A 21,408-nucleotide genomic window follows, 5' to 3' on the forward strand; every position below is an offset into this window, starting at 1 on the left:
TGGAAACCATGAAGGAAAATTGAGAACGAAATAAGACGTTTCAATTTAGATTGAGATTTTTTGCTACTACAGTCATACCTCGATATAAGGTAACTTATTTTTTTTTCTCGTTACGTTATATCGAAGCAAGAAAAAAATTTGATTATAATTGTTGTTGTTGTTGATTGATTGATGTTAAACTGTTCATGGTTACTTAAAAATGCACAAAAACTTTTTCTATCACTCAGCAGTTTTCTTATGCCCATTTAAGATAATTATCGTAGACAAATATGATCAGTCGGCAGTTGGATATTCGGCTTTTTATTTGTGAATACGAAACTGGAAGACATTGCATTTGTGCATTTAGCGAATAAAGGATTACATTTTAGAAGAAATAAACACATTTTTACATAAAAATAATGAACTATGAATAAATTTTCCGTTTCCGTGGATATCTTTCAATAGAGATTCAAGTTTTCTGCAAATAATCTCTAACATGATTTTTTTCTGATATGGATTCAACTACTTATCATATTAAGGACCGCACGACCGCAGTGCACTTGTACGCTTCATTTGTTCGGATGCTACGAGTGAGATCGTTTCCTTCGGTGTTTGATGAGACGAAGGCGAACCGTCGGTAGGCCTTGTAAGATTCTTAGCAGACCATGGATTTAACCATCAAGTGTTGAAAACACGCGTTATTTCGTGTTCCATCCGTAACAGACGGACCGCGAAATACGAGAAATCTCGTGAGCGGTCCGCAAAGTGTTAAGGGAAGATCAGAGTTACTTAATGGGAACCTTTTTAGACCCGAGGATCAAGTCAGACTATTTAGGAGCTCTTGAAACGTAAACAGTGTTGCTGACAATGTTATTGGAGTACATAAAATATCTTGCGACCAGTGTTGCCACACGTACGGATTTATCTGGAAAGGTACATATTTTTTCACTATTTTTGGTACAGATTCTGTACGATACAGATTACAGATTTTCTTCTAAAAGTACAGATTGGTACAGATTTATTCCGCGTGTGACATTTCTTGCATTTAAAGAAAGCAACATTAAGGTACATGACGACTTTTGCGCCGCAGTATCGCTTCATAACGACGAAATTGTATGAGCATCATCAAACACTCGAATGACTTGCAAATGTAAATGTAGTATTTGTAGTAAATAAATAATTTTTTTTTCGTTCTTATAAAATATATTTTTTCTGCAACGAATATTTTCGATGGTACAGATTTTTTGAATAAAATGTACAGATGAGAACGATTTTTAAACCCTCTGGTACAGATTAAAATGTGGCAACACTGCTTGCGACGAATCTTCTGAGAGTAACAGCTCATCGTTATGACATTCCATACAGAGTGATCGAACATTCTCGTTCAGTATGAGATGAAGGTGGCCCCAACGTTCGTAATGGTTCAATCATGTTCTACACTGATGGGTCGAAAATGGGAATCAGAACAGGTGCCGGAGTGTATGATTCCAGAACAAAAATCTGGCCAACTGGCCAACAGTTTTTCAGGCAGAAACAACTGCAATAATAGAATATTTAAATGTCCGCCTCAAAAGAAAATATAGACATGCTAACATCTGCATATTCTCAGACAGTCAAGCGGCACTTAAAGCTCTAAATGCTTTTGAACGCTCTTCAAAAATTGTTTGGGGATGCATTTCCCTTTTTCGGAAATTAAATCAGATAAGTTCGATACAATTGTACTGGATTCCTGGCCATTGGGCAACGAGCGAGCAGATGAACTTGCCAGGAACGGCTCAAACTCACCATTCACTGGTCCAGAACCATTCTGTGGACTTCCTGACTGTGTGTTGAAAAGTGATCTGAATAAATGGGAAGACCGGGAAGTGACAGCCATTTGGATGGCTGCAAAAATTAAACAGCCGAAAAAATTTATTACGCCGAGTATTAAAATTACTCAACAGCTGCTAAGCCTTAATAAGAAAGACTCTAGCACATTCACTGGTATTGTGCCAGGAAACTGCCAGAGTAAATACCATCTTAAAAACATTGGTTTAGCACAAGATGATATTTGTCGCTTTTGTAATGCGGAAAGCGAAACCTCGGAACATTTGCTCTGTAACTGCGGAGCTCTAACTAGACGCAGACTTCAACACCTTGATTAAGCTATTCTGGAGCCCAAGGATATTTGGTCTGCGTCGCCGATCAGGATTATAAAAATTTATCAAACAGATTATTCCTGATTGGCACCTATCTCGCTATAGCTTTCAGTCTACTCCTTCATCAATAAGCAGTGTAGTATAAAAAAGGGGAATACCACAATAGTTCAAAATAATGGACGCAGTGTGTTCACACCCAACAGGGGAAAAAACAGCTCATCGTCGTCTTCAAGACCTGTAAATGAACTAAAGAGACGAAACTGAATCAAACCCCATACACGAATCTCCCCTCTAATTTGTTAGTGGTGGGGGCTGTCATACAAATGAAACACAAATTTCTGAATTACTCGAGAATTTATCAAGCAAACGAAACCAAATTTGGCATGTGGAGGTTTTAGGATGCAATAAATATTTCTATGGTGTTTAGACGCTCTTCCCGTCCTCTAAGGGTGGGCTGTCATACAAATGAAACACAAATTTCTGCATAACTCGAAAACTAATCAAGAAAATGGAGCCACATTTGGCATGTGAAAGTTTTGCGGGGCACAAGCGTTTCTATGGTGAATACACTCCTCCCCCCTCTCTAAGGGGGGCTGCCATACAAACGAAACACAAACTTCTGCATAACTCGAGAACTAATCAAGCACAATTTGGGATGAGAGGGTTTTTGGGTATGAGAAATGTTTCTATACTGGTATGACACCACTACCTCCTCTGGAATGGAGAGGAGGTCCCATTAAAACACATAATTCAACCAAAAATATTCCAACCAAACATGACAATTGAAAATTTTCGGAAAACTCTGAAGGAAAAAGGGAAAATTCGGAAAATTAAATTTCCATATCGTCTTCAATTACATAGTGACAAGTGCTGTTAGTCGATTTGATGTTTGTGCTAGCGAAATTGATCTTTGTTCGAAACTGGAAATGGATTTTAATGTGATGAAACTTTTTTTTTGGCAGACTTATCTCACTTCTTAACAAGGCGAACCTAGCCAGAATTTTCACCTGCCCCCGGGCTTCTGAATGCCAAAGGGGGACTAGGCTCTGCGGAATGCACGTATCTGCATGCTCGTGCTGTTTCAGTCCTGACCGAGAAATTGTCGGACAATCGCGCAGGTGCTAAGGATGACCGACTTTTGGATGCCGGCCAATTCCTTCTCCATATTCAACACCTTTAGCGCTTCCAGAAGTGTCTTCGGGACAATTCCAGTTCCAGAGAGAACGACTGGAACAATTCTTGGGACCTCCCTTAGCCCCCACAGTTCCTTGAGCTCCACGGCCAATGGTCGGTACTTGCAGATTTTGCGACCGTGGGTCTCCTCCAGATTCTGGTTCAGTGGAATAGCGACATCGATGATGGTGACTTTGCGGTCGCTCTTGTCGTAAACCATTATATCTGGGCGGTTGTGGTGGATCGAGAGGTCGGTCAGAACAGTGCGATCCCAGTACAGCTTGAAACGGTCATTTTCCAGGACAGGTGCAGGCAGGTACCGGTAGTTTGGTACGTTGTCTTCCAGTAGAGCACATTGCAGCGCCAGTTGTCGAATACGGGCCACGTTGTTGTGGCGCTCGGTGTAGGCTGCGTTGGCCAAAACGGGACAGCCTCCCATAATGTGCTCTATGTTTTCACCTGGTTGATGGCACATCCGGCAAATGTCATCAACGTCTTGATGCCAGACGTACCGCCTGCAGTTTCTCGTCGGCATTATCCTGTCCTGGATGGCTATCATGTCGGCTTCTACTACTGAAGAGAGTTCACCACGCGTTAGCCACAGATTAGATGCGGCCTTGTCGACGTGTGGCCGATCCAGTTGATGGGGGTGGGCACCATGCACTGCCTTCTGCTTCCAAGCTGCAATCTTCTCCTCCACTGTCTGCAGATTGCAGTTGAGTTGGTACTCCGCTTGCGCCAAGTGCAGAGCGCTGTATCCTCTGTCGGCGGCGCAGACAGCCCGGTATAGCGCGTTTTGGTTGGCGCGTTCTGCGAAGTACTCGCGCAGTTGTCGTACCTGGGCAACACACAGTGTAGATATGTCGACTATTCCAAGTCCCCCTTCTTTGCGTGGCAGTGAAACTCTCTCCAGTGCCGATTGAGGATGGTGCATTCCGGCCTCTTTAAATGCTTTCCTCATCCTCCTCTCAAGGTCCTCTAGGTCAGTTTTGCTCCATTTGACTACACCAAAACTGAAGGTCAGCAGGGGAACCGCGAATGTGTTGATCGCGCGTACCTTGTTCCCCGCGTTGAGGAAAGTCCTCAGGACACAGTTCACTCGACTCAAGAACTTGGCTCGCAGCTCCGTCTTGATGTCGGAGTGGCGAATCCCGGTGAGCTGTCGGAATCCAAGATATTTATAGGATTCGCCACGAGCCATGTCTCTTATGAACTCGCCGTCATAGACCTCGTAACCTCCGGATTCGGTAAGCTGCCCTTTCAGCATATGGACACAGCGGCACTTGTCAAGGCCGAACTCCATGCAGATGTCCCTGCTTATGTCTTCGACAACCCGGATAGCTACACCTAGACGCTGACGTGAATCAGCGTAGACCTTGAGATCATCCATGTAGAAGGTATGGGTCACTTCTTCGTGGGCGCCGTCGCCATGCCTTATTTTATAGCCATGACCGTTTCTATTGAGCGTCCTACTGAGGGGGTTCAGTGCCAGACAAAACCAAAGCGGGCTGAAAGAGTCGCCTTGGAATATCCCCCTCTTTATCTGCAGCGTTCTAGACTGCAACACATTTTCCCCATCACTGAGGTGCAGAGACGTACTCCACTGCCTCATCGCATGCTGCAGGAACCTAACGACGACGGGATCAATTTTGTAGAGCAAACGCTAGCTTTTTTTTTTTTTTCTGTATTATAGTGACTTTCAACGCTTCTGGCTGGTTCGTCACTTTTACCTTCCATTTTGGAAGAATGTTGGGAGTGAGAATTGAACTCGTGATCTTGAGCGTGAGAAGTATGGATGTTACCTCCACGCCAGATCGGCTCCCCTCCTATATCTTCTTCTATCTATACAAAAAAAAAAAAAGGATCGCCGGATGTGTTGATAAGAGCAGAACTCGAGGAAGGAATTGTCCGATTTAGGGCTGTCTTTATTCTATCATATTTTCTGTATAAAACATTTATTCCATGTAACGGAGAAACATGTTATTTGCAAGTGGTTGAAAAATCTTGAACGAGAATTGTGCCTGAAAATAATCCGATATTATAATGATGAGTTTTGTTAGAAATACTAGGAATTTAATAGTAAAAGGTAAATTCAACGGGTCGAATAGCAGATCAATCAATGAGCAGTTCTGCGATTGAACCCATGAACTTGCGCTTAGTAAGAAAACGTGAATGTTTGAAGGTATTGATAACAAAAAACAAATTTTGAGCGGGACGAAGTTTGCCGGGTCAGCTAGTTTGGTATAAATAAACCATCCACGATTTGAACTCACACCACTTTTCGTTTGGTGGTTATCGGAACAACATCGTTGCTAGCGAAAATCGAGCGAGAATGGATTCTTTCCTTATCGTGAAAGACAAGGAAAGGTGGGGTATGGAGTAAAGTTTCTTTCCACTGATGGAATGAAACCAAAGCTGCGAGCGAGGAGTAAGTAAGTGCAATACAACGAGCGGACATCACTCATACCTAATGTTGATTTCAAACACATAGACACACAAAGCTCGATGCAAGAATGGAAGATATTGCGGAACGGCAATGCAATTTCATTCGCATTCAATACACACCCTCGAAGAACTTGAAGCCCTCCGTATCAATCTGTGCTTCGACAAAGAAGGTGTCAGCAGCATACGGAAAATTTTTGTGCTAGTGCGGATATGGAAGAGTATCCAGAATTTTGGAATACGGATATACAGTGCATTTATTTAAATACAATGTATCTTTCATGGATACATGCTTTCAAATCCCAGTAGGAAAACCTTACATATTCCCCACCCGAAACTTTAAAATAGACTCCTATATTGAAAGGTTAGGCGTAGTCCAACGTCAAAACAAGCGGATTGAATAATATAATTCCGTGGTTCTACGTCGGAAATGCGGTCGTGTCCTAGATACAACCCCTTACATTTCTTTTCTAAACGAGTTTTCATGTGTTGTGAAGTTATTCACTAATCAAAACACTGCTACTATGGATAATAGATAACGGTACTTAGTATAAACAAAAGCTGTCATCCGTACTTGAGGAAAGAATTAATGGAAAACTCCATGTATTGCGGCACTGTGTAGATGTGAAGAGCATTGTTTTGTATGTTCAAACAGAAAAATAAAAGGCGAAAGACGCTAAATTAATTATTCTTGTGATACATGGGAAAGATATCACACGAGGAAGAATTATAGCAAATATTTTTCAGATATAGACATAAACAAATGTTTAGTAAATACTTTTACATTTTGTTTAATTTTATTTATTTACAAAAAATAAAGGAATCTTGTTCATTCTTCCTGATCGCAAAGTTATACATCACTGCTTTTTCAGGTAAAAATAATTGTAACCAGTACGACACACATGTCGAAATTTAATACGACCGCATAGGGTTCTATTTATAAGTTCAATTTTGAAGCATAAGCTTAGCTTTAGTATCATTGGTTGGCAAAGTTATCATGAATTTGACGATGTTGATGGTATCCACGTCAAAATTTGCAATCACTGTGCTTTAGTAGAACAAAAGATAAACAGTGTTGTTTATTTGTTGAGCAATTCCAAATGAATTCAACAAATGACAAAACATGAGTATTTTTAATTCGAATGAAAGCTTGTATTCCGTTTGAGTTGGAGGAGACATGAGTTTTCCACAGCATTTGGAATTTTTTCGACTCAAGTGTAACTTTTGGAAAAGGCGTATCGATTTTAGTAAGAGAAATCTTTAATAATTTATATCTCAAAAACTATAAGTCGTACCGAAATAGTGTCTTAAAAAATGTAGAGTATTAATTTTAAGCGTTTAAAAAATATACACTGAGAAAACAAATTAGTACTCTTTTTTTTATTCACAAAAATTAACTTTAATTAGCAATATCTAAAATACGCAATTTTTTAATTTTTTTTAATTTTTTCATATAAAATAGAAGTTATATAGAAAATAGTTTTACCATCTTGGACTAACTTTTTAAGTCCAAGATGGGAAAACTATTTTTGACGAACATTGTGGAATTTTTTATGATTTTTTAAGAATTTTCGAAATTTTAAATTGTTATATGTTAACAATCATTTTTAGCTACAAATTATGAATGTGATTTCAAACAAAAAAGTTCATTATCAAGCTCCTTCTAAATGCAGCCATTTTCGAGATATTTCAAAAAATATTTCTAATTTATTGTCTATTTTATAGTAAATACACCCTTTCAATATGTTTGTCGTGTTATACCGTCATTATACCGTATATCCAAAGGGTATCAAGTGGACTGTATTCATACAGATATGAGCAAGGCTTTTGATGTGGTAGGGATAAACAGCATAATGCGCGCAGTGGCTGATTTCGGCATTCACGGTAAAATGTTTGAATGGATTAGGACGTATCTGGAGAGCAGAACGCAATATGTGAAAGTACACAATAATTCATCTAGGTCATTTGGTGTCCACTCAGGAGTTCCACAAGGTAGTCATTTGGGGCCTATCCTCTTTGTCATGGTCATGAATAATCTTCCATCATTCTTGACCAACGCAGTAGTGCTTATTTACGCGGATGATGTAAAGATTTTCCAGCCAGTGAAACACATCGCTGACTGTCATCTGCTTCAGCAGGATTTGGACAATTTTGAGAGGTTCGTCGAGAACAATGGATTGAGCGTAAACCCCAACAAATGCTCCGTTATGACCTTTACGAGGAGAGTTCAGCCAATAAGCTTCGACTATAGACTGGGAGGTTCGAATCTACAACAAGTAGAGAATGTTCGTGACTTAGGCGTGACGATGGATCGATCTCTTTCGTTCAATTGCCACATAGAGCGTATTGTCAAAGAAGCGCTGAAACTATTTGCACTCACTCGTCGATTCGGGCAGGACTTTACCGATCCGCACGCAATCCTGAAAATTTACACCTGCCTTGTACGATCCAAACTCGATTTTGCGAGTGTGGTGTGGCGACCGCAGTACGATCTACATATTCAAAGACTTGAAAATGTTCAAAAGAAGTTCTTGAAATTTGCGCTAAGAAATCTGGGATGGAGAGAAGAATCCCGGCCACCATATAAAGATCTCTGCTGTTTGGTAGATCTGGATACCATTAGCAGCAGGCACAAAATTACAGACGTAACCTTTTTTTGCAACGTACTGAACGGACGGATTTTGAACGCGTCTCTACGACAGGATTCGTTTTAACACCAGCCCCGTTTCTCTTCGTCGACGGAGGATGTTTGACCCACCCCTGAGGAACAGAAATTACACCCAGCATGAACCGACAGCCAGATTTATGCGTGAGTTCAACGTGCTGCAAAATGTTGTTTCTGTAAATATGACATCAGAAGAAATTCGAAGAAGATTAAGATTATATTTTAGAGACCAACTGAATGTATAAGTTCTAAGTTTGTATGTTTTATGTTTTCTGTATTCACGTTTAATTTTAAGAAGGCTAACGGGCTTACAGCCTATAGTCCAAATAAACAAATTAAATTATGTTAGTGGAATTTTATGAATTTGCTTATAATTTCCAACAACTTTTCCAAATACATAATTGTGGTACAAATATATGTTTAGGGGTTGAAAAACATTTGAAGACTTGTGGGTTAATACAAAATGAAGCGATATTAAAAAATCTTTTTTTTTATCTCAATACAAGCTTTTAACATACTATTTGCACAATCAAAACACAAACAGTTTTTAAAGTAGAATTGAAATACCAACAACACAAATACACGTTGAATCGTTGATTCAACCGATTATGGGTACAGAAATATATAACTTGTTTATGTTATGCCTAGTTTGTACCTGAAGTCATGTCTACCCAAACAAACTTTCATTTGAATCAAAAATACATGTTTTTAAAATCTGCATTTTAAAGACGATTTCATTTGGAACTACTCTATTGCAAAACTAGCGAAACAAAAATTGTTTGTATGTTTTCTTAAATCTAAAATTACACAACGAAGTTTGGTTTCATTAAAAATTCCTTGTAAAAAGTCGGATATAATGACTTTCTTTACAGTGGTATGTCGTCTATTATGATCAATTTTTAATGAAATATGTCCGGTTATAATGACCGACATTTTTTTCACAAAACGCTTCGTGTGATGTTCGCTTATTATGACGCGTTTGTTAATTCCCTTCGATGTCATTATGAACGGATTCCTCTGTAATTTCATACAAAACAAATTTATTTACGTTGTCGAATGACCGACGGCGCTCCGTCCGCTCCATCGAACCTTCATCCATTCGCGTAGACAGCATTGAGCTTCGTTTTAGGGGGTGTCAAATATAATAATTAATTTATGGGCGGAATGAACACACTTTTTAAACTAAAAATTATGAATGGAATTTAAGTACTCCGTGTAAAGTTAGTTTTCTATGCAAATGAAAAAATCCGTTTTTGCAGGTAGTGAAAAAATTTCATACGAAAATTGTGTCTGAAGACAATTTGGAATGAAGAGCTTGAGTTAAAATATCGTAGATGCATAAATAAATGTATAAATGAAAGTCAGGAATGCGTGTTATCAGTACACCCATACCTCGCTATACAGCCGCTCTTCATACGGCATTTCGCTATAACGGCCATCTTCAATTAAGGAACGTTTTCGATTTACGGGCTAAATGTTTCGCTATAACGGCATAATATCATGGGTTTACATGATTCGAAATCGGGGTTTACAAAAAAAATGATGCCAAATGTCCTCAAATTACACAAAAAAAAATTTTTTTCTCCGAAAATTGAGTCTGAGAAAAACGTGTTTTTGGGTGTTTTTTAGGATTTCAAAAAACTCAATTCATCCTTTGATTTTTGACGCATATTAAATGTAACATGAAGTTTTATGTTATTGTTTTATGTACAAATGAATTTACTTTTTATGCATGTATTTTTAATTTAAATGAAAAAAAAATTATAAAGAATAAATCATGTTTCATATTTAACCAATTTGGAGCCGAACCGATTGAATTTGTATGAATTTGTATTATTTTTTTTTCTCTATTATAGTGACTTTCAACACATTTCGGCTGGTTCGTCACTTTTACTTCCATTTTTGGAAGAATGTCGGGAGTGAGAATTGAACTCGTGATCTTTGCGTGAGAGGTATGGATGTTACCACTACGCCAGATCGTCTCCACAAATTTGTATTATAATAATAGATTCCTTATACGGCTTTTCGCTTTGCGGCCAAGTTTCGTGGAACGTATCTAGGCCGTAAAGCGAGGTATGGGTGTAATTAAATAACATGAAGTAAAATTTTTCACTAAATTTTTAATTTTAACATTTTAAAACAAGTTTCGTGCCTCCTAATTTGATACTTTACTTTTATTACTCATTCTGAATAATTATTTATGAACATGTGATTAGGGGAGACGAAACAAATAAAAAAGCGCGCGATGGATTTTTATGTGTGTTATGATGATTCGATGCAGTCAGGACAACATCAGCACGATGCCGTGAGCGGTGCCAAAAACTCTTGGTCGGCATACACGCAAACGTAGAAAGGTGATCGACTGTAATTCCTACGACACAATCATCAGAAGAGGCATGAGGAAAATATATATTCATTTGCAAGACGCTATCATGAGCAACACCGACACAGCTTTTTTACTGCCATGGCAAAAAGCAATGCATTGTCATGCCGTTATAGCACGTGTGTTCGAACAAAAAAATGAATTCTTCAATGAGCTCCATCACAACATTACACGTGGGGCCGAACCCACACGTTTCTGGATGCATTCGGTTAAATGACAAAAGCGAGCATTAGTGAAAATTAAAATTGCTTTCGGGTCTGCTAATCTGACAGAGAATAAATTGTTACACAGATATGGATGAATTATTTTGACGTTTGTTTTTCGTCAAGGTAAGGCTGCTACATTTGTATAGTATAACTAGCTGACCCAGCAAACTTCGCTCCGCCCAAAATTTATTTTTCGTTATCACATCCACTTTTTCTTATTAAGGGCACGTTCATGGGTCCAATCGGAGAACTGTTCATTGATTGATCTTTTAATCTACCCTTTAAAATTGTTTTTTTACAATAAAATTTCAATACTTCTACCAAAACTCGACATTATAATATCAGATTATTTTCAGACACAATTCTCGTGCAAGATTTTTCATCCACTCGCAAATAACATGTTTCTCCGTTACATGGAATAAATGTTTGATACAAAAAATATGATAGAATGAAGGAAGCCCAAAATCGGTCAATTCCTTTCTCGAGTTTTGCTCTTATCAACACATTCGGCGATCCATTTTTATTTCTATAGATAAAAGACGATAAAGGAGTGCGTTTTATCACATTGAAATCCATTTCCACTTTCGAACGAAGAACAATTTCGTTACCGTAAACATCAAATGGGCTAACAACGCTTGGAGATCACATGCGAATTTAATTTTTCGAATTTTCCCATTTTCCTTCAGAGTTTCCCGAATATTTTCAATTGTCATGTTTGGTTGAAATATGTGCATTATATTTATGGGACCCCCTCTCCTTTCCAGAGAAGGAAGGGGGGTCATACCATCATAGAAACATTTCTCGAACCCGAAAACCCTCACATCCCAAATTTGGCTCCATTTGTTTGATTAGTTCGTGAGTTATGCAGAAGTTTGTGTTTCATTTGTCATTTGCAGCCCTCATGTCCTTAGAGAGGAGGTAGGTGTTTCGAACAACCATGGAAACTTTTCGTGCCTCCTAAAACCTCCACATGCTAAATATGGTTCAATTTGCTTGATTAGTTCTCGATTTATGCAGAAATTTGTGTTTCATTTGTATGGGAGACCCCTTTAGAGAGGGGGGAGGAGTGTCGAACTATAATAGAAACGTTTTCGTCCCTGAAACCTCTATATGCTAAGTTTGATTCCATTTGTTTGATTTGTTCTCGAGTTGTTCAGCAATCTCTTTAGAGAGGGGAAAGGAGTGTCAAACCACCATAAAAACATTTATTGCTCCCTAAACCTCCACATGCCAAATTTGGTTTCATTTGCTGGATTAATTCTCGAGTAATGCAGAAATTTGTGTTTCATTTGTATGGCAGCCCCACAATTGAAACATTTATCGCACCCCGATGCCTCCACATGCCAAATTTTGTTTCATTTGCTTGATTAATTCTCGAATTATGCAGAAATTTGTGTTTCATTTGTATGGCAGCCCTCTCTTAGAGAAGAGGGTGGAGTGTCTAACCATCTTAAAAACATTTATTGCACCCTAAAACCTTTGCATGCCAAATTTGGTTTCATTCGCTTGATTAATTCTCGAGTAATGCAGAAATTTGTGTTTCATTTGTATTGGAGCCCCCCTAAGAGAGGGGGGATCGGTATCTAACCACCATAGAATCATTTATTGCATCCTAAGAACTCCACATGCCAAATTTCGTTCCATTTGCTTGATTAATTCTCGAGTAATGTAGACATTTGTGTTTCATTTGTATGGCAGCTTCATCATGGAGAGGGGGAGGGGTCTCAAAAACTATCACAAGAGCCTTACCACCCAAAAAAAACCCCTACATACCAATTTTCATGTCAATCGGTTCAGTAGTCTCCGAGTATATATATGTATATATATATAGGATTATATATATATATATATATATATATATATATATATATATATATATATATATATATATATATATTTATATATATATATATATATATATATTTATATATATATATATATATATATATATATATATATATATATATATATATATATATATATATATATATATATATATATTGTTTCGTTATGATTCATCTAATGTTAAAATTTTGTTTAATAGCAGGTATCCCACCGAAAAGAACCGTTTTTTTTAAGCGGTCACCATTTTGTCGAAAAAATATGTTTTTGACTTCATGCATTCTGAAGTTCATGCAGTAGCGGCATCTTTACTGATACATAATCTGTTCGCTTCTTTGTTTTAGATAACCAGAAGCGCTGGAATCGTGTACGTCATTATTTTAACTCCTTTTAATTTTATTTGGCTCATTTAGCAATTCAGCTGTAACAGAACCAATTTTTTTTATCCCATTTGTTTATTTAGGATCATTAGGATCAAAGTAACAGAGCCGAATTCTGAATCGTGTATATATCACATGCTCATCACCATAAAATAGCATATTACACAGTTGCCATTTAGGCGCAAGAGTATTCCTTCTGTTTTTCCCACTATTCAGTTAGACCACCTGACAGCGAAGACAGTTAAGGTAAGGGACTGGGATTACCGTCACACGATGATTGGACGTACTAGCCAGAATAACACACAAAGATGGTCATCTGAGGGCTCTGAGTTATGAGCTTATGATCGTTCGCTTAGTAGCGGACACGCGACCAATTAGGCTAAAAAGACACGTACGCCATGACACAAGTTGTTTTTGAGCCCTCTTACTTCATCACTATTCTAAATACAAATATTTTTTCCGTACAATTTTTAGTTTTATTGTTAGATCGATAAACAAATAATGATACAACACTACACTAGAACACCCTTTTAATGTGGGAATATCTAAGGCTTCCTTTGGCTCTCGATGCACCGCAACGGCAAAATCACGCAAACCATTGTGCTTTTTCGGGCCACTATAAATTTCTACTACAGAGTTCATTCTTGAAGTATCGAGGTGATAAATAAGCAACTTGAATGAAATTATTTCGATGTTCTACTCCAAGAATGCGACCATTTCGTGGACACAATCCTTTAGTTTATATATATATATATATATATATATATATATATATATATATATATATATATATATATATATATATATATATATATATATATATTGAATATATATTTTTCAAACAAAAAAATCAATGTTTTTTTCCGGAGAGATCTGATCTTTTCCAAAACACGAAATCAAAAATAAAAGTTATACATAAAATGGAATTGATATGACAAATTTCGAAAATTTTGTTCGTAAAATAGTAGAAAATGTATACTGCTGTTGGGCATTATGACTAAGGCTCCGACATCGTATACAAAGTTTACTAGCATTATTTTTATCATATAAAATTGGTTATAACTCGGATGGACCTAAGACGAAACATTATATATTTTCCATGAAGAGTCACATGTCGGTTCCACTTTTCAAATAACTTTTCTTACATGGTTATGATTCTGTAAACAATTGTAAATACATGAAATTTTGAAAATTCATATCTCCACTTCGAAAAGTTCGGCTTCGCACCAATATATTGAATTGAAAGAGGGGTTCTAAAAATATATATGGGGTTGGGGAAAAGTAGTCCATTATTTTAGGGTGTAATTCAAAACTATTTTTCATATGCTTAAGATTGCCCGATTTGGGTCATATCGCCGTTTGTTGGAAAATTTGTTGCCTTTCTAATGGTAGGTTTCATAATGTCTCTATCATAGAGGTCTTGATCCTTATTAACTAAAAACCATAGCAATATATTTTTACAATCTTCTCTTGATCCCAGTTTTTTATCACTCTGGAAATATTCCAATGCGAGAAAAAGGGGATAAACGTTTGGTGCCAGGTCCGAACTATATGGTGGATGCATCAAAACATCCCAATCAAGCTCTCGGAATTGTGCGGCCTTTCGTTGTCCTGATGGAACGAAAAACATCTTCTATTGGCCAATTTTGAACGTTTCCGGTCAATTGCTAGCTTCAAACGATTCATTTGTTGATAGTAGAGATCATAATTTAGTGTATTGCACTATTCAAAAAATTTTTTTTAAATAACAAAGTTTTTAAAAATAAATTAAATTGCACGTATTTTACTGTTGTAGTATCGGCACCATAAACATCAATCACAATTTCAGCGGTCTGGCTTGCATAAAAAAAATGTAAATTGTATCGAATTTTCTCTTTGTTGACCTCCATTGTCAACACCCTGTAACTCATAACTGAATGGAACAAACAAAACACAACAAAATGATTTTTTTTAATGTGAAATGCCACCTTTACAACGAGCCTAATCTTGAAATTGTATGATCGATATTACGCGAGACATCGATCACTTAAGGCAGCCAACGAGAAAATAATGAATAACTTTTTACCCAACCTAATATAAAAAAAAATAAAGTTTTAAATTAATTTTTTTAACTGAATTTGCTTTTCATATATAGAGTAGGTATACCAAATATGGAAGAGATATGCCACCAACCTAGAGAAATTTTCTAGTCAATACAGGGTCTTTCAAATTGAACGCTCACGCAAAAAAAAAAATCAAATAGCTCCTTATAATTTTTTTTCGCTCCGTCGATGGTAACACTGCATTCCTCCCATATTCGACTACTCATTCAGTCTGATCGGATGGTTTTTAATGTCAAGATGTACAATTTACAAGAGCGTGTATTTCTAGTAAAACTTTGTCCTCTTATGGTATGAATTTCAACATTTCTCGTCGTCGATTACTTTCTCTGGGGGTACGTGAAGGACCATTGCTATGTTAATAAGCCACAAAATTTGGCGGAAATTATACAAGAAATAACTCAGATTTCCAACAGCATCGTAGTCGTAATGTTAGAGTTGTGCATAAAGAATTTTGTTCACCGTTTAAAACGCGTTTTCGAAAAAAGGTGTGGTCACATCGATAATGTCCTAAAATAAGCTTCATTTTGGTTTTTGAAAAATAAAAAAAGACGGGTGGGTAATGTCGGGGACATAACCGGAGTGACGTAGGACTATACAAAGGGGACAGCTTTTGCTAAATATATATTTTAAATATATTGTTTTATTTTCTTCTGCTACGTGAATACCTACCTATCTACCTGAAAAATGGATTAGTTTACTGTTTACTCTTCATGAACATGTTGGGGGTTCTAAAAAGAACCTTTGGTGTTGTGTTTTTGCGTTTTTTTTTACAAACTTTCTCAATTTTTTCTCGCTGTCTTATAGTTAAATCTTGATTTTTTTCCGAAGGCTTTGTACTTATTAAATGTTAAACGCAGGGCATCTTTCGACGTATGCACATATCGTACAATCAAAATGATGGCTGTGATAGGGGATGCATAGGTGGTCATCAGCTCATTCACTATCATATATTTCACTATTGAGCACATTACCGTACCTTAAACTGTTTCCGTGTTTCGGAGACGAATGAATTGTAAGATTTGTAGTTTCCGCAAACAAAGTAAATAAAAATGAAAAAGAACTGAGGTTTTGGAGACGAACTCTACGATCTGTCGAGAAATAAACGAGCTATAAGCGTTCTGAAAAACCAACAGTAAATACATGGACGAATGACCTTCGGATTAAAGCCCTTTAAAATAAGAACAGAGCAGCAGGAAATACATAGAGGCGAATGAACTGCAAAGTTCAAAGCCTTTTAAAAACAAAAAAAGAAGAATAAGGAAATACATAGCTCATGTTGCTCCTTAGTTATTTTTCTATACAATGCAGATGTAACGTCATTCATTTTTCAACATCAGTTATCAACCAAAGAAAGCAGTTCTTGCTACCGAGAAAATTCGTTAATGCCATCCTGCATACAATGTGTTGTAATTTGAAGCCATTTTTAATTCGGAAACCATGCATGGGTTTGTGAAAACTGAATGATCAATTTAAAAGACCCCAACCACCAATAAGTTCAAGAACAAGATAAACAAAATAAATCAGTTTATATTATATGTCATATTATGTCTCTTTAGAATGCATTGGTATTGTGAAAAACTTTCAATAACTCTTCTTTGAAAGGTTTAATGGCCCTGAAAAGCGCCGTGTTTTACGGTGGCTGGTTTTGCCACCAAAGCAGTCTGTATAAACAAACTTTTTCCTTCTTCTACCTGCTTCCGTTTTGCGATTGCGTTTGCCACTCGCTGAAACTAGTTTTTGCCACCGAACCGAATGTGCTCTGTTCTGTTCGGTTTTGCGGGTTTTTTTTATTGTTGTGAGCAGTGCCACAAATTATCAAAATCTGTTCACGAATGAAGACATTAGCTTTTTCCCAGTGTCGGATGAATTTTCTTCTGTTGAAACTCAACGCCATATCTGTCATAATGAGTATAACACAAAAGTCGAGACGCGTGAACTTTGTCTGGTATATTGATCGAATAGAGCATGAATGAATTTCGGAAAGCCTGCATTCAGGCACTTCCATTACTGTCAATAATTTCAGGTGATTATCACGAACGTTAAGTTGATCCTCATCGCTTGCAGTGAATTTTTATTGAAAACGTGTTTGATTTCCACATTTAGAAACAAAGGAATCCGGAGAAGGCAACATTAGCTTTCGTTGAGCGTTGACCGTTGTGCGGTGTTGAGCGGTTAAGCGACATCTTGCGTTGAACGGCGTTGAGCGTTCCGTTTCCGTTTCCGTTTCTTTTTCTTTTTTATACTGTATTATAATGACTTTCAACACCTTTTTGGCTGGCTTGTCACTTCCATTTTTGGAAGAATGTCGGGAGTGAGAATTCAACTCGCGATCTTTACCGTGAAGGGTACGGTCCGTTCCCGTTTCCGTTTCCGCTTTATTTGATGTTTTACTATCGCCATTTCGCTCTAACACGATCTTAGTTTCTAACACTTTCTTTATCTAACTCCATTTCACTAACTCCATTTTCGGTCTCCTAGGGCGGTTTTCAATGCACCGGAAGCCACCGGAATACGATATTCGACTTCCGCTGTTTAAGCCCTTCCATCCAATACCCATATCGTAGGGGTTTTATATGATTGCTAGTCATTTATAGCCAGTATCATTAAACCGGAAATCAAAACAAGATTATGTTCGTTTTTCGCTCGTCTGTTATTGTCACCCATTGCCCATATAATTGGGGTGTACGCCATTTCTGGCCAATCGGGAGTAGATTCATAAAATATAGCTAGAGTTATACCATACATTTCATTGCCAATGTCGCCAAAAACAAGAATTTTGTATAATAAATGGCTATCCTTTACCATTAATCGATTTTACTCTCAATTAGTTGACGTTGAATTTTATGCTTTGATTTTCACTAACACGCAATGATATTCAATTTCGACGTTACGAATATCATGGCGAAAATGAATATGCAAATGAAAAATTAACTTTATGGCAAGCTGATGTTGATGTTCATTGCACTGGTGTTCATTGATAGTGTTGTTCCATATTTATCGACTCTCGTTTGAGCAGTAGGTTGTCAATACAAGACAGGCTGAAATTCGCCGTATTTGAATACCGTGAACGTGAATATTTTCGGCACTGGTTGTGAGCAGCTTTGCAAGCCAACTCGAGCACTCCGGCGGCCGAAATTCTATAACCGCTATTAGGTATACTGGTGCTCCGGCATCAATCCGTTGATGCGATGTGATGTGAAACGATGCCACACAACCACACTGATTTACGGTTTGAAAGAGAATGATATATTTTTCAGCGGATCCGCGCCTTTTGTACTTTAGCGGTACACACTCACAGGATAAAGGGTGTGTCACATCAAATTGCATCACGGAAAAAACGCTGTAGAAATTCGCCCAGTAGACCGATCCTTTTGAAAATTTTAGACAGTAAAATAAAAACTATTAAACAACTTCTGGCATTTTCTTTTTATTCATACTTCGAGCCCGAGCTCGTATGCTCGCACCTTCCTCTTTACCCCGTCCATAAGGTTCTGTACAACGTCAGGTTGTAGTTTTTTCTTGAACAGAAATACATTCCCTCTTGAAGTCCGCCTCCGATTTGACAACTTTGGGTTCTTCCGGTGGGCCTGCTTCATAATCGCCCAATATTTCTCTATTGGGCGAAGCTCTGGCGCGTTGGGCGGGTTCATTTCCTTTGGCGAAGGTGACCCCGTTGGCTTCGTACCACTCCAACACGTCCTTTGAATAGTGGCACGAAACGAGATCCGGCCAGAAGATGGTCGGGCCCTCGTGCTGCTTCAATAGTGGTAGTAAGCGCTTCTGTAGGCACTCCTTAAGGTAAACCTGCCCGTTTGCCGTGCCGGTCATCACGAAAGGGGCGCTCCGCTTTCCGCAAGAGCAGATCGCTTGCCACACCATGTACTTTTTGGCAAACTTGGATAGTTTCTGCTTGCGAATCTCCTCCGGAACGCTGAATTTGTCCTCTGCGGAGAAGAACAACAGGCCCGGCAGCTGACGAAAGTCCGCTTTGACGTAGGTTTCGTCGTCCATTACCAGGCAATGCGGCTTCGTCAGCATTTCGGTGTACAGCTTCCGGGCTCGCGTCTTCCCCACCATGTTTTGCCTTTCGTCGCGGTTAGGAGCCTTCTGAACCTTGTATGTACGCAGGCCCTCCCGCTGCTTGGTCCGCTGGACGAATGAACTTGACAAATTCAGCTTATTGGCGACATCCCGGACCGAACTTCTCGGATCACGTCTAAACTGCTTAACTACGCGCTTGTGATCTTTTTCACTGACGGAGCATCCATTTTTGCCGTTCTTCACCTTCCGGTCGATGGTTAGGTTCTCGAATTATCGTTTTAGTACTCTGCTGACCGTGGATTGGACGATTCCCAGCATCTTACCGATGTATCGATGTGACAACTCCGGATTCTCGAAATGAGTGCACAGGATTAATTCACGACGCTCTTTTTCGTTCGACGACATTTTTCCAAATTTACGAAAAATTGACAGTGAAGCATGGCCAACGTGATCTATACACTCTTATCTGATTATAAGCGATAGCTGAAGATATAATTCCTAAAAAATAAATTTCTACAGCGTTTTTTCCGTGATGCAATTTGATGTGACACACCCTTTAGAGACAAATCAGCAGACTAAGCCAAAGGGGCGAGTCCAACGAGACGAACGAAAGAGCGTTAAAAGGCAGCGATGGCAAAAAAATACATTCATTACGATTTGTTCGCTCGTTGGATTCACATGCAGGCTAAAAAGGGTCCTTTTCAGGATCACAAAATTGTCTTTAATCTAAACAGTTTATTGTTTTGTTATCACTCGATATCCCCATCTTGTTCGGCTAAACCTTCCTGTTTAGCGATTGCGTTTGCCACTCGCCACAGCTTTCACAGTTGGAAAATTTCTTCCCATCCAGCTTGTGACATGTTGTACAGTAAATTACATTTAATGCGACGTGCCGAAACACCACTCAGTGTCGCATTGGAGGCGATTTTAACCTGTAATTGAACATTTGCGATGACAGTGGTACAGTGTCGACTTTCGATGTGGGGTCATAATTTGGACCTCGAACTTTATGTTTACAAAAATGTCCAACTAAATATGTCGCATTACAGGTCCGTCCAATTAGCTGAATGTCGAGCTAAATGTAAATTACTGTACTTTCAATCTAGAAGCAATTTAAAAATTAATGAATATTGAATAATCGGGAAAGTCCCCAACCATGAATAAGCTCAGAACATCTGCCAAATTCACATACTCATCATATACTGGCAAAAAATCAATTTGTGTTTTATTATTATTTTAGAAAGCATTGAACTGTATTTCGTAAACTCTTTTTTGAAAGGTTTAATGGCCCTGATAAACGCCGTGTTTTATGGAATTTTAGAAAACTTAGTACTCGTGGTTTTGAAAAAAAAAACCATTTCGAACGCCCTCGATGCCGCCTTATTCTGGATTTGCCACCAAAGAACAAACTTTTTTCTTCTGCTACCAGCTGTCGTTTTGCGATTGCGTTTGCCACTCGCTGCAACTGCCTGTTGTTGTCTTGATGTCCACCGAACCGAATGTGTTCTGTTCTGAATGCGGGTTTTCTTATCGTCGCGAGCAGCTTTACCAGCCAACTCGATCACTTCGACGGCCGAAACTATATAACGCCGGCTAGGTGGACTGGTGCACTGGTACTAACGCGCTCGGCCTAGCTACCCTTGCGGGGAACTCCAGATCAACACGGTTCGAACGGGATTTTGCCTTTCCCTTCACTTTTCCTCCTTTACCATGTCCAGACATGGCTGCTTGGGTTGGTTTGTTGAAGTGTTTTGATGCGAACCGATGTGGTGTACAGTTTGAATGAGAATGATCGTTACGGCAGCGGAGCGGGGATTTGTAAGCTGACTGGCTGGCTCGAGAATTACGCATGTGTGAGACAGCGACCAATGTTTCGTTCATTTTTTTCTTTTTCCTTTCCAATGGTGCTTCATTCTATTTCGCTGCTGCTCTGGTTGCCCGTTTTGGTCGGTACGATTTGAGGAGCACAAAATGGACCAATCAAAAATAGGCACATAGTGCATTTGGACAATGCTTGATATTTCATAATTATTCAATTATTTATCTCAAGAAAAATT

Source organism: Toxorhynchites rutilus, chromosome 2 (assembly GCF_029784135.1).
Source record: "Toxorhynchites rutilus septentrionalis strain SRP chromosome 2, ASM2978413v1, whole genome shotgun sequence".
In the NCBI taxonomy this organism is placed as follows: Eukaryota; Metazoa; Arthropoda; class Insecta; order Diptera; family Culicidae; genus Toxorhynchites; species Toxorhynchites rutilus.